We start from the raw sequence: 12,808 nt of genomic DNA, 5'->3' as shown, positions 1-12,808 counted from the left end.
CTTTCAGTTTAATATTTTTATAGGATTCCTGAGTGTGAACTCTGGAGACTCTGGTTCTAATGCCTACCCATGAGGCTCTTTTTCTTCTGTTGTATGTTTTGTCAAAATTCAATGTGATGGTTTTGTGATTTAGCTTATATTTTATTTTGTTGTGTTTTATTGCTATGTCTTAAAAAGAGAAACAGAAAGGAATTAGCTCTGGATGAGAGGGGAGGTGAGAGGAACTGGGAGAAGTAGAAGGAGAGGCAATAGTGATCAGGATATATTGTACGAGAAAATAATCTGTTTTAATAAAAGGTAAAAAAGGAAATGAAGAATTTCCTAAAATGAAAGTCTTCTAATATAACCTTCAAAAGGAAAAAATAGGGATTTGTCTTGTTACTTCTTTAAAACATATAAGCAAAAAGCAGAACCAATGAGAAACTTCAGCCCCGGGACCAGAGGTAAGACCAACTTTTCTGCTCCAAGTGACCTGCCTGGTGGACTCAGGACACACAGAAGCAAAATTCCTCTAGGACCAGACACTTCTGGTTTTTAGCTAGAGCCTGAACCTCGATGATCCCTGCCCACAGTTCCCTGCTCCCAAACCCTGTGGGAAAGAGAGCTCACCACCCAGACAGGTGGGCACTCCTGAGACTGCAGAGCTGGAGAGACTACCAATACTGCCCACCCCTGCCCACATCCCTGGCTTAAGAGGAAACTGTATAGGGCCCCTGGGAACAGGAAGACAGGGGCACTCAAACGGCAGGTTCCCTGCTGTCCAGACACTATCTGGATCTGAAGGGACCCAGCCAACAGCTCCCTGCAACCAAATGCCATGGGAGGGAGAGCTAAACCTTCAGAGGGGCAGACACACCTGGGAAGCCAGAAGAGACTACACTCTGCTCACATTTCAGACTCCAGAGGAAAACACCTAACCCCATCTGGGACCCCGGTGCACAGGGGCCTGGGAAAAGGCAGGGCAGGCCCTTCTGGTTGCTGACCTCACAGAGAACTCAAAAGCAGACCCCAGGAGCAACGTCAGCCCTGGGGACCACAGGTAAGACCACTTTTCTGCTCCAAGCGACCTGCCTGGTAGACTCAGGACACATGCCCACAGGAACAGCTGAAGACCAGTAGACAGGAAAGACTACACGCCTGAAAGCAGAACACTCTGTTCCCATAACTGGCTGAGAGAAAACAGGAAAACAGGTCTACAGCACTCCTGACACACAGGCATATAGGACGGTCTAGCCACTGTCAGAAATAGCAGAACAAAGTAACACCAGAGACAACCTGATGGCAAGAGGCAAGCACAGGAACCCAAGCAATAGAAACCAAGACTACTTGGCACCATTGGAGCCCAGTGCTCCCACCAAAGCAAATAGTGAATATCCAAACACACCAGAAAAGCAAGATCTAGATTTAAAATCACATTTGATTATGATGATGGAGGACTTCAAGAAAGACATAAAGAACTCCCTTAGAGAAATGCAGGAAAACATAAATAAACAAGTAGAAGCTTAAAGAGAGGAATCACAAAAATCCCTGAAAGAATTCCAGGAAAACACAATCAAACAGGTGAAGGAATTAAAAATGGAAATAGAAGCAATAAAGAAAGCATGAAGGGAGACAACCCTGGATATAGAAAACCAAAGGAAGAGACAAGGAGCTGTAGATAAAAGCATCACAAACAGAATACAAGAGATAGAAGAGAGAATCTCAGGAGCAGAAGATTCCATAGAAGTCATTGACACAACAGTCAAAAATATTGTAAAACAGAAAAAGCTGGTCCAAAAAAATACAGGAAATCCAGGACTCAATGAGAAGATCAAACCTAAGGATAATAGGTATAGAAGAGAGTGAAGACTCCCAGCTCAAAGGACCAGTAAATATCTTCAACAAAATCATAGAAGAAAACTTCCCTAACCTAAAGAAAGAGATGCACATAAACATACAAGAAGCCTACAGAACTCCAAATAGATTGGAACAGAAAAGAAACTCCTCCCATCACATAATAGTCAAAATAACAAATGCACAAAACAAAGAAAGAATATTAAAAGCAGTAAGGGAAAAAGTTCAAGTAACATAAAGGCAGACCTATCAGAATTACACCAGACTTCTCACCAGAGACTATGAAAGGCAGAAGAACCTGGACAGATGTCATAGAGGCCCTAAGAGAACACAAATGCTAGCCCAGGTTACTATATCCAGCAAAACTCTCAATTAACATAGATGGATAAACCAAGATATTCCATGACAAAACCAAATTTACACAATATCTTTCTATAAATCCAGCTGATAATATGTGGTAAAGCCCAACATAAGGAGGCAAGCTACACCCTAGAAAAAGCAAGAAACTAATAGTCTTGGCAAGAAAACAAAGGGAAGAAAAGCACACAAAGATAATCTCACATCCAAATACAAATATAACAGGAGGCAACAATTACTATTCCGTAATATCTCTCAACATCAATGGTCTCAAGTCCACAATAAAAAAACATAGATTAATAAACTGGATATGCAATGAGGACCCTACATTCTGCTACCTACAGGAAACACACCTCAGAGACAAAGACAGACACTGCCTCAGAGTGAAAGGCTGGAAAACAACTTTCCAAGCAAATGGTCGGAAGAAGCAAGCTGGAGTAGCCATTCTAATATCGAATAAAATTGATTTTCACCTAAAAGTCATCAAAAAAGATAAGGAAGGACACTTCATATTCATCAAAGGAAAAATCCACCAAGATGAACTCTCAATCATAAATATCTATGCTCCAAATACAAGGGCACCTACATATATAAAAGAATCCTTACTAAAGCTCAAAACACACATTGCACCTCACACAATAATAGTAGGAAATTTCAACACCCCACTCTCATCAATGGACAGATCATGGAAACAGAAATTAAACAGAGATGTAGACAGACTAAGAGAAGTCATGAGCCAAATGGACTTAACAGATATTTATACAACATTCTATCCTAAAGCAAAAGGATATATATTCATCTCACCTCCTCATTGTACTTTCTCCAAAATTGACCATACAATTGGTCAAAAAAACAGGCCTCAACAGATACAGGAAGATAGAAATAATCCCATGCATCCTATCAGACCACCACGGCCTAAAGCTGGTCTTCAATAACAATAAGGGAAGAACGCCCATATATACGTGGAAGTTGAACAATGCTCTACTCAACGATAACCTTGTCAAGGAAGAAATAAAGAAAGAAATTAAGGACTTCTTAGAATTTAATGAAAATGAAGGTACAACATACCCAAATTTACAGGACACAATGAAAGCTGTGCTAAGAGGAAAACTCATAGCTCTGAGTGCCTGCAGAGAGAAACAGGGGAGAGCATATATCAGCAGCTTGACAGAACACCTAAAAGCTCTAGAACAAAAAGAATCAAATACACCCAGGAGGAGTAGAAGGCAGGAAATAATCAAACTCAGAGATGAAATCAACCAAGTAGAAACAAAAAGGACCATAGAAAGAATCAACAGAACCAAAAGTTGGTTCTTTGAGAAAATCAACAAGATAGATAAACCCTTAGCCAGACTAAAGAGAGGACACAGAGAGTGTGTCCAAATTAACAAAATCAGAAATGAAAAGGGAGACATAACTACAGAATCAGAGGAAATTCAAAAAATCATCAGGTCCTACTACAAAAGCCTATATTCAACAAAACTTGAAAATCTGGAGGAAAAGGACAATTTCCTAGACAGATAACAGGTAGTGAGGTAAAATCAGGAACAGATAAACCATTTAAACAACCCCATAACTCCCAACGAAATAGAAGCAGTCATTAAAGGTCTCCCAACCAATCAGAGCCCAGGTCCAGATGAGTTCAATGCAGAATTCTATCAGACCTTCATAGAAGACCTCATACCAATACTATCCAAACTATTCCACAAGGGTAAAACAGATGGAGCACTACCGAATTCCTTCTATGAAGCCACAATTACTCTTATACCTAAGCCACACAAAGAACCAACAAAGAAAGAGAACTTCAGACCAATTTCCTTTATGAATATCGATGCAAAAATACTCGATAAAATTCTGGCAAATCGAATCCAAGAGCACATCAAAACAATCACCCAACATGTTCATGTAGGCTTCATCCCAGGCATCCAGAGATGGCTTAATATATGGAAAACCAACAACGTGATCCATTGTATAAACAAACTGAAAGAAAAAAACCACATGATCATTTCATTAGATGCTGAGAAAGCATTTGACAAAATTCAACACCCCTTCATGATAAAAGTCCTGGGAAGAATAGGAATTCATAGGCCCATACCTAAACATAGTAAAAGCCATATACAGCAAACCAGTCACTAACATTAAACTAAATGGAGAGAAATTTGAAACAATCCCCCTAAAATCAGGGACTAGACAAGGCTGCCCACTCTCTCCCTACTTATTCAATATAGTTCTTGAAGTTCTAGCTACAGCAATCTGACAACAAATGGAGATCAAACGGATACAGATTGGAATAGAAGTCAAAATATCACTATTTGCAGATGATAAAGATAGTATATTTAAGTGATCCCAAAAGTTCCACCACAGCACTATTAAGCCTCATGAACACCTTCAGCAAAGTGTCTGGTTATAAATTAACTCAAATAAATCAGTAGCCTTCCTCACAAAGAGAAACAAGCGAGAAAGAAATTAGGGAAACAACATCCTTCATAATAGTCCCAAATAATATAAAATAGCTTGGTGTGACTTTAACCAAGCAAGCGAAAGATCTGTATGATAAAAACTTCACTGGGTTCGATCCCCAGCCCAAAAAAAAAAAAAAAAAAAAAAAAAAAAAAAAAAAAAAAAACTTCAAGTCTCTGAAGATAGAAATTGAAGAAGATCTTCGAAGATGGAAAGATATCCCATGCTCATGGATTGCAAGATTAATATAGTAAAAATGGCTAGTTTACCAAATTGTTCTACAGATTCAATGCCATCCCCATCAAAATACCAATCCAAATCTTCAGAGAGTTAGACTGAGCAGTTTGCAAATTCATCTGGAATAACAAAAAACCCAGGATAGCTAAAACTATCCTCAACAATAAAGGGACCTCCGAGGGAATCACTATCCCTGAACTCAAGCAGTGTTACAGAGCAATGTGATAAAAACTGCATGGTATTGGTACAGAGACAGATAGATAGACCTATGGAATAGAATTGAAGACCCAGAAATGAACCCACACACCTATGGTCACTTGAGTTTTGACAAAGCGGTCAAAACCATCCAATGGGAAAATGACAGCATTTTTAGCAAATGGTGCCGGTTCAACTGGTGGTCTGCATGTAGAATAATGATAATAATCGATCCATGCTTATCACCCTGTGCAAAGCTTAAGTCCAAGTGGATCAAGGACCTGGACATCAAACCAGATACACTCAAACTTATAGGAGAAAAAATGGGGAAGCCTCTTGAACACATGGGTACTGGAGAAAATTTCCTGAACAAAACACCAGTGGCTTATGCTCTAAGATCAAGAATCAACAAATGGTGTCTCATAAAACTGCAAAGCCTCTGTAAGGCAAAGGACACTGTTGTTAGGACAAACCACAACCAACAGATTGGGAAAAAATCTTTACTAATCCTACAACTGATAGGGGGCTTATATCCAAAATATACAAAGAACTCAAGAAGTTAGACTGCAGGGAGACAAATAACCTTATTAAAAATGGGGTTCAGAGCTAAACCAAGAATTCACAGCTGAGGAATGCCGAATGGCTGAGAAACCCCTAAAGAAATATTCAACATCTTTAGTCATAAGGGAAATGCAAATCAAAACAACCCTGAGATTTCACCTCACACCAGTGAGAATGGCTCAGATCAAAAACTAAAGTGACAGCAAATGCTGGCGAGGATGTGGAGAAAGAGGAACACTCCTTCATTTTTGGTGGGGTTGCAGACTGGTACAACCATTCTGGAAATCAGTCTGGAGGTTCCTCAGAAAATTGGACATTGAACTACCTGAGGACCCAACTATACCTCTCTTGGGCATATACCTGAAAGATGCCCCAACATATAACTAAGACACATGCTCCACTATGCTCATAGCAGCCTTATTTATAATAGCCAGAAGCTGGAAAGAACCCAGATGCCCTTCAACAGAGGAATGGATACAGAAAATGTGGAACATCTACACAATGGAATACTACTCAGCTATCAAAAACAATGACTTTATGAAATTCATTGGCAAATGGATGGAACTGGAAAATATCATCCTGCGTGAGGTAACCCAATCACAGAAAAACACACATGGTTTGCACTCATTGATAAGTGGCTATTATCCCAAATGCTTGAGTTACCCTAGATGCACAGAACACATGAAACTCAAGAGGGATGGCTAAAATGTGAATGCTTTACTCCTTCTTTAAAAGGGGAACAAGAATACCCTTTGCAGGAAATAGAGAGGCAAAGATTAAAACAGAGGCAGAAGGAACACTCATTCAGAGCTTGCCCGACATGTGGCCCATACATATACAGCCATCCAATTAGACAAGATGGATGAAGCAAAGAAGTGCAGGCTGACAGTTACTGGATGTACATCTCTCCTGAGAGACTCACAGCCAGAATACAGCAAATACATGGGGAATGCCAGCAGCAAACCACTGAACTGAGAATGGGACCCCTGTTGAAGGAATCAGAGAAAGAACTGGAAGAGCTTGAAGGGGCTTGAGACCCCATATGAACAACAATGCCAATCAACCAGAGCTTCCAGTGACTAAGCCACTACCCAAAGACTATACATGGACTGACCCTGGGCTCCAACCTCATAGGTAGCAATGAATAGCTTAGTAAGAGCACCAGTGGAAGAGGAAGCCCTTGGTCCTACTAAGACTGAACCCCCAGTGGATGTGTTTGTTGGGGGGAGGGCAGTAATGGGGGCAAGATGGGGAGGGGAACACCTATATAGAAGCGGAGTGGGAGGGGCTAGGGGGATGTTGACCCAGAAACTGGAAAAGGAATAACAATCGAAATGTAAATAAGAAATACTCAAGTTAATAAATGAAAAAGAAAGTGTTTTATTATCTGTCACATTAAATTAATTCTAATTGTTTTTTTATTTAAAAAACTATTCTCTACACTGTCTTCTATTAGTTTTAGTATATTGAGTTTGATGTTGAAGTATTTGATCCACTTGGATTTGTGTTTTGTGTAGGGTTATAAATGTGGATCTATTTTCATTTGTATATGAAGATATAAAAGTAGAGCAGCACCGTTTGTCAGAGATATTCTCTTTCTTTCCATTTCATTTTATGGGCATTTTTCTCAAACACCAAAAGTCCACATGTGTGGGCTTATTTCTTGGTCCTCACTTCAATTCCATTGCGCAGCCTGTTTTTATGTGAATATCTTGTGGTTTTTATTATTATTTCTCTGTATTAAACACCCATATAACCCCTATGGAAATAGAGGCAGTCATCAAAAGTCTCACAACCAAAAACGTCCAGGTCCAGATGATTTTAGCACAGAATTCTATTAAACTTTCAAAGAAGAGCTAATACCAACAATCCTCAAACTGTTCCACAAGATAGAAACAGAAGGAATACTGCCAAACTCATTCCATAAGGTCACAAATACCTTGAAACTTAAACCACACAAAGACTCAACAAAGAAAGAGAATTTCAGACTGAATTATCTTATAAATATTGATGCAAAAATACTCAATAAAATACAAAACAAATCCAGAAACATATCAAAAACATGATCAAGTAGACTTCAACCCAGGATGTAGGGACCAATATATGAAAATACATCAATGTAACCCACCATCTAAATGAACTGAAAGACAAAATCACATGACCATAACATTAAATGCTGAAAAAGCCTTTGACAAAATTTAATATTATCAATAGAGCATACGCGGGCTGGACCTATGCCCCCTGTCCCGTGCTCGTCTCGCCAGCAGGAGCGCCAGCGGCACACACAGGATCCTTGCAGAAAAAGCTTTTTGCGTCTTGAGAGGGAGGCATAAGCTTACAATGCGGAGGCGAGTGAGGAATAACCATCCCTATATAGGAAACTATCCTCGCCTAGGACGTGTCACTCTCTGACTGGTCGCTGCCAATTATGCCAGATGCGTACCAAAATGCACGTGTCCCTTTGGTAGGGAAGTTTGCAAGCGCCTGCGTATTGCCCTTTTTTACTAGGTGCGTTCTGCGGATGCGGTGCCATCTTGTAATGGGTATGTAAGGACAGCTCCTCATATATGTGAGGACAGCTCCTCGGACAGCTCCTCACATCTGTGAGGACAGCTCCTCGGACAGCTCCTCACAGCCCCCCTGTACAGAGATCCATCCATTTGCTTAAGAATTTCATGAAGTCATTGTTTTCAATAGTTGAGTAGTACTCCATTGTGTAAATGTAGCATATTTTTTATATCCATTCCTCTGTTGAAGGACATCTGGGCTCATTCCAGCTTCTGGCTATTATAAATAAGGCTGCTATGAACATAGTGGAACACGTGTTCTTGTTAAATGTTGGAACATCTTTTGGGTATATGCCCAGGAGTGGTATAGCAGGTTCCTCAGGTAGTACTATGTCCAGTTTTGTGAGGAAATGGCAGACTGATTTCAACAGTGGTTGTACCAGCTTGCAATCCCACCAACAATGGAAGAGTGTTCTTCTTTCTCCACATCTTTGCCAGCATCTGTTGTCACCTGAGTTTTTGATGTTAGCCACTTTGACTGGTGTGAGGTGGAATCTCAGGGTCGTTTTGATTTGCATTTCCCTGATGACTAAGGATGTAGAACATTTCTTTAGGTGCTTCTCAGCCTTTCAATATTCCTCAGTTGAGAATTCTTTATCTCTGTATCCCATTTTTTAATAGGATTATTTGGCTCTCTGTACTCTATCTTCTTGAGTTCTTTATGTTTTAGCCCTCTATCGGATGTAGGATTGGTAAAGATCTTTTTCCAATCTGTTGGTTGCCATTTTGTCCTATTGACAGTGTCATTTGCCTTACAGAAGCTTTGCATTTACATGAGGTCACATTTGTTGATTCTTTTTTTTTTTTTTTTTTTTTAGAGCTGAGGACTGAACCCAGGGCCTTGAGCTTGCTAGGCAAGCGCTCTACCACTGAGCTAAATCCCTAACCCGATTCTTGATTTTAGAGCATAAGCCACTGGTGTTATGTTCAAGAAAATTTCCCCTGTGCCTATGTGTTCTAGGCTCTTCCCCAGTTTCTCTTCTATTAGTTTCAGTGTATCTGGTTTTATGTTGAGGTCTTTAATATGCTTGGATTTGAGCATTGTAGAAGGAGGTAATAATTGGTTGATATGCATTCTTCTACATGCTGACCTCCAGTTGAACCAGCACTAAAATGTGGGCCTTAAGGGAGGAGTTAGAGAAAAAAACCATAGGAGCTGAAGGGGTTACCTTCAGGAACAACCCTCTAGGAGAAAAACAATATCAACCAACCAGACACCACAGAGCCCCCAGGGACTAAACTACCAACCAAAAGGCACACAAGAAGCAACACTGCTCCCGCTGCATATATAGCAGAGAATGGCTTTGTTGGGCATCAATGGTAGTAGAGACCCTTTGTCCTGTAAAAGCTCAATGTCCCAGTGTAGGGGAATGCCAGGGCAGGGTGCTGGGAGTGGATGGGTGGGTGGGTGAGCATCCTCACTGAAGCAAGGGGATGGTGGATGGGATAGGTGGTTGCTGAAGGGGAAACCAGTAAAGGGGATAACATTTAACATTTAATTAAAGAAAATATCCAGTAAAAACAAAAATAAATTAAGAAAGTAAAGAAAATGCTGTGTGTTTCCCACTGGATGGTATCAGCTCCTTTGTCAAAGATCAAGTGACCATAGGTGCGTGGGTTCATTTCTGGGTCTTCAATTCTATTTCATTGATCTACTTTCCTGTCTCTGTACTGATACCATCATGATTGTTCTGCAATACAGCTTGATCTAAGGGATAGTGATTTCCCCAGAAGTTCTTTTATTGTTGAGAATAGTTTTGCTATCCTGGGTTTTTTGTTATTTGTTATTCCAAATGAGTTTGAAAATTGCTCTTCCTATCTCTATGAAGAATTGAGTTAGAATTTTGGTGGTGATTGTAATGAATCTGTAGATTGCTTTTTGGCAAGATGTACACTTATACTATATTAATCCTGGCAATCCATGAGCATGGGGGAGCTTTCTATATTTTGAGATCTTTGATTTCTTTTTTTAGAAACTTGAAGTTCTTGTCATACAGATCTTTCCATTGCTTGGTTAGAGTCACACCAAGGTGTTTTATATTATTTGTGACTATTGTGAAGGATGTCATTTGTCTAATTTCTTTCACAACCTGTTTATCTTTTGAGTAGAGGAAGGCTACTGATTCGTTAGAATTAATTATATATCCAGAGACTTTGCTGAAGTTGTTTCTCATATTTAGGATTTCTCTGGTAGAACTTTTAGGGTCACTTATGTATAGTATCATATCATCAGCAAATAGTGATATTTTGACTTCTTTCCTTAATATTTTGTATTTCTTGGATATTTTATGTATTTACATTTCAAATGTTATGCCCTTTTTCCCCTTTCCCCTATCCCCTCTTCCATCTTCCTGCTTCTATGAAGATGCTTTTTATTCCCACACACTCTCATCTCAATGCCCTGGCATTCCCCTACGCTGGGGAAAGGAACCATTACAGGGGCAAGGGCTTCTCCTTCTAATCATGCTGGACAATGCTGTCCTCTGCTACATATGCAGCTGGTGCCATGGTTTCCTCCATCTGCACTCATTGGTTGGTGGTTTAGTCCTTGGGAGCTCTCCAATTTGAATACCTTTGATCTTTTGTTGTCTGCTTGCTCTCACTAAGACTTTGAGTACTATATCGAATATGTCGGAAGAGAGCGGGAGGCCTTGCCTAGTCCCTGATTTTAAATACTTTGTGCAGCATGAAAAGAACACAATTCAGGGATCTATCCAGCCACTCTTCTACCAATGTATTAAGTCATAGGACTCTGGAACAAGAAATTTTCCTGTGTTTCTACAACACTTTCCTCAACTCTGGCATAAGAAGATGGATTAAGGTATCCTTATACACATGACTCCCCATGTGATGTGGATGATTTTCTTCCTGGGAACACCTCGAGTTTCTTTGTTTACACTTAGTGCCATTGATATGAAGTGTTTCTTTTTATGTATATATTAAATTGCAAGGCTACGTGCTTAGTTTTGCGGTCTGGAGAGAGGGAAAGATGATGGAGAGAAGAAAGTGGAGGGGCAGATGGAGAATCAGAGTCTGCAGTAGAGTCTGAAGGAGGGGAATGGAGAGAAGAAGAAGGGGAAGTAGAGGAGGGGGGAATATAGGAGGCATTGAGGGGATTGGAGGAAGACGGTGGTAGAAGACAAGATGAACTGGAGTTAGAAATGGAGTGAGTGGAGCAGATGGTGAGGAAGAAGAGATGGAAATGGACGAAGTGGAGGAGAAAAAGCATTAGAGGAAGAAGAGAGGAAGGAAGAAGAGAGGAAGGCAAGTGGTCATTTTCAATACAAAAATATAAGAAATAGTACCAGACTGAGTCTAGTTGTGGAGAGAAAAGAGTGGGAAGACGAGGGAGGAGGGAAGAGATTATGTAACAAGGAGGAGTCAGAAGGTATAATTGGATCCCAGGCCTGTAAGATCTTCAGAGTGAGCTACATTTGCCAACCTGACAGGAGGAACATGACCAAGCATGTCGGTTTTCTATTGGTTTCAATCTGCCTATTTCACAGCCTTTTCAGTTTTCAAGAAGAAGGTAAGGGAGTGAAGTGAGTGTGTCTTGTGATGGATTTTTGATGAAGCAGCCTGGTACATCATTGTCATACATAACAAACTTTGAGATGTCCTGGAGGGGAGAGACCATTCTGATTTCGTGTGTTCTAATAAATGAAAAGGAAAGGCAAGTTCTCTACAAAACATGATCTTGCAAGAGGCTCAAACCTAGCAAGAAAAAACTAATAGGAGAGAAAGAATGAGAATGATAATTGGGGTATTCTTGAGGCAGAAATCACATGATAGAACAAGTATTCTCTTCAGTTTGATATGTTTGAAATGCCTACATAAGGTGAAAAGGAGACTGAGTTTTGTAAAGTCTATTTTATTCCCTTATTAAAATTGTGTTGTCCTGAGTGACTCTGAAATGGCTATTTACTGAAGGATTGCTTTCCAGTTCCTGTCTTAGTGTTGTGAGGACTGTGCAGAGCTCTGCAAACTATGCTTTATGGAGTGGCTAAGAGTCACTTAAGTACTCCTCAGCACATCTTTGCATCTAAAAATAATTAAAAGAGTGGATAAGTCTTTAAAAGTGAAAGAGAAAAAAGGAAGATGCTCTTTGTATAATCACTTTTATATCAACTGGAATTCCTATTTTATGATTATTGAAAGGCAGCACTTTTTTCCATAGCTATATATTTTTATTTGAAAAACTTAAATGATATTTATTTGTGTATGTGCATGTACACTTGTATATCATAGTGCGCATATAGAGATCAAAGGAAAACTTGCAGGAGTCTGTTCTCTCCTTCCACTACATAGATTCGGGGGGACTAAACTCAGGCCACCAGCTTTGTCAGCAAGCACCTCTATCCCCTGAGCCATGCTGTTGGCTCAGTTCTCTCTTTTATCATGTACACACAGTACATAATCCAATAAACTACTTAAGATGTTCCTAAGACTTTTCTCATGTTATCCTGAACTTAGAATGATGCAGTGATGTTTTGTTTTTAGTCATCCAATTATTGCTTATTTATGATCCTCTTTTAGACAACTTACAAACATTTGCTTTTGGAGTTACAAAGGATACCATCATTGCCTTTTTTCCCAAA

The sequence above is a fragment of the Rattus rattus genome, chromosome 2, assembly GCF_011064425.1.
Source record: "Rattus rattus isolate New Zealand chromosome 2, Rrattus_CSIRO_v1, whole genome shotgun sequence".
In the NCBI taxonomy this organism is placed as follows: domain Eukaryota; kingdom Metazoa; phylum Chordata; class Mammalia; order Rodentia; family Muridae; genus Rattus; species Rattus rattus.
Note: the sequence above shows the minus strand (reverse complement) of the source record.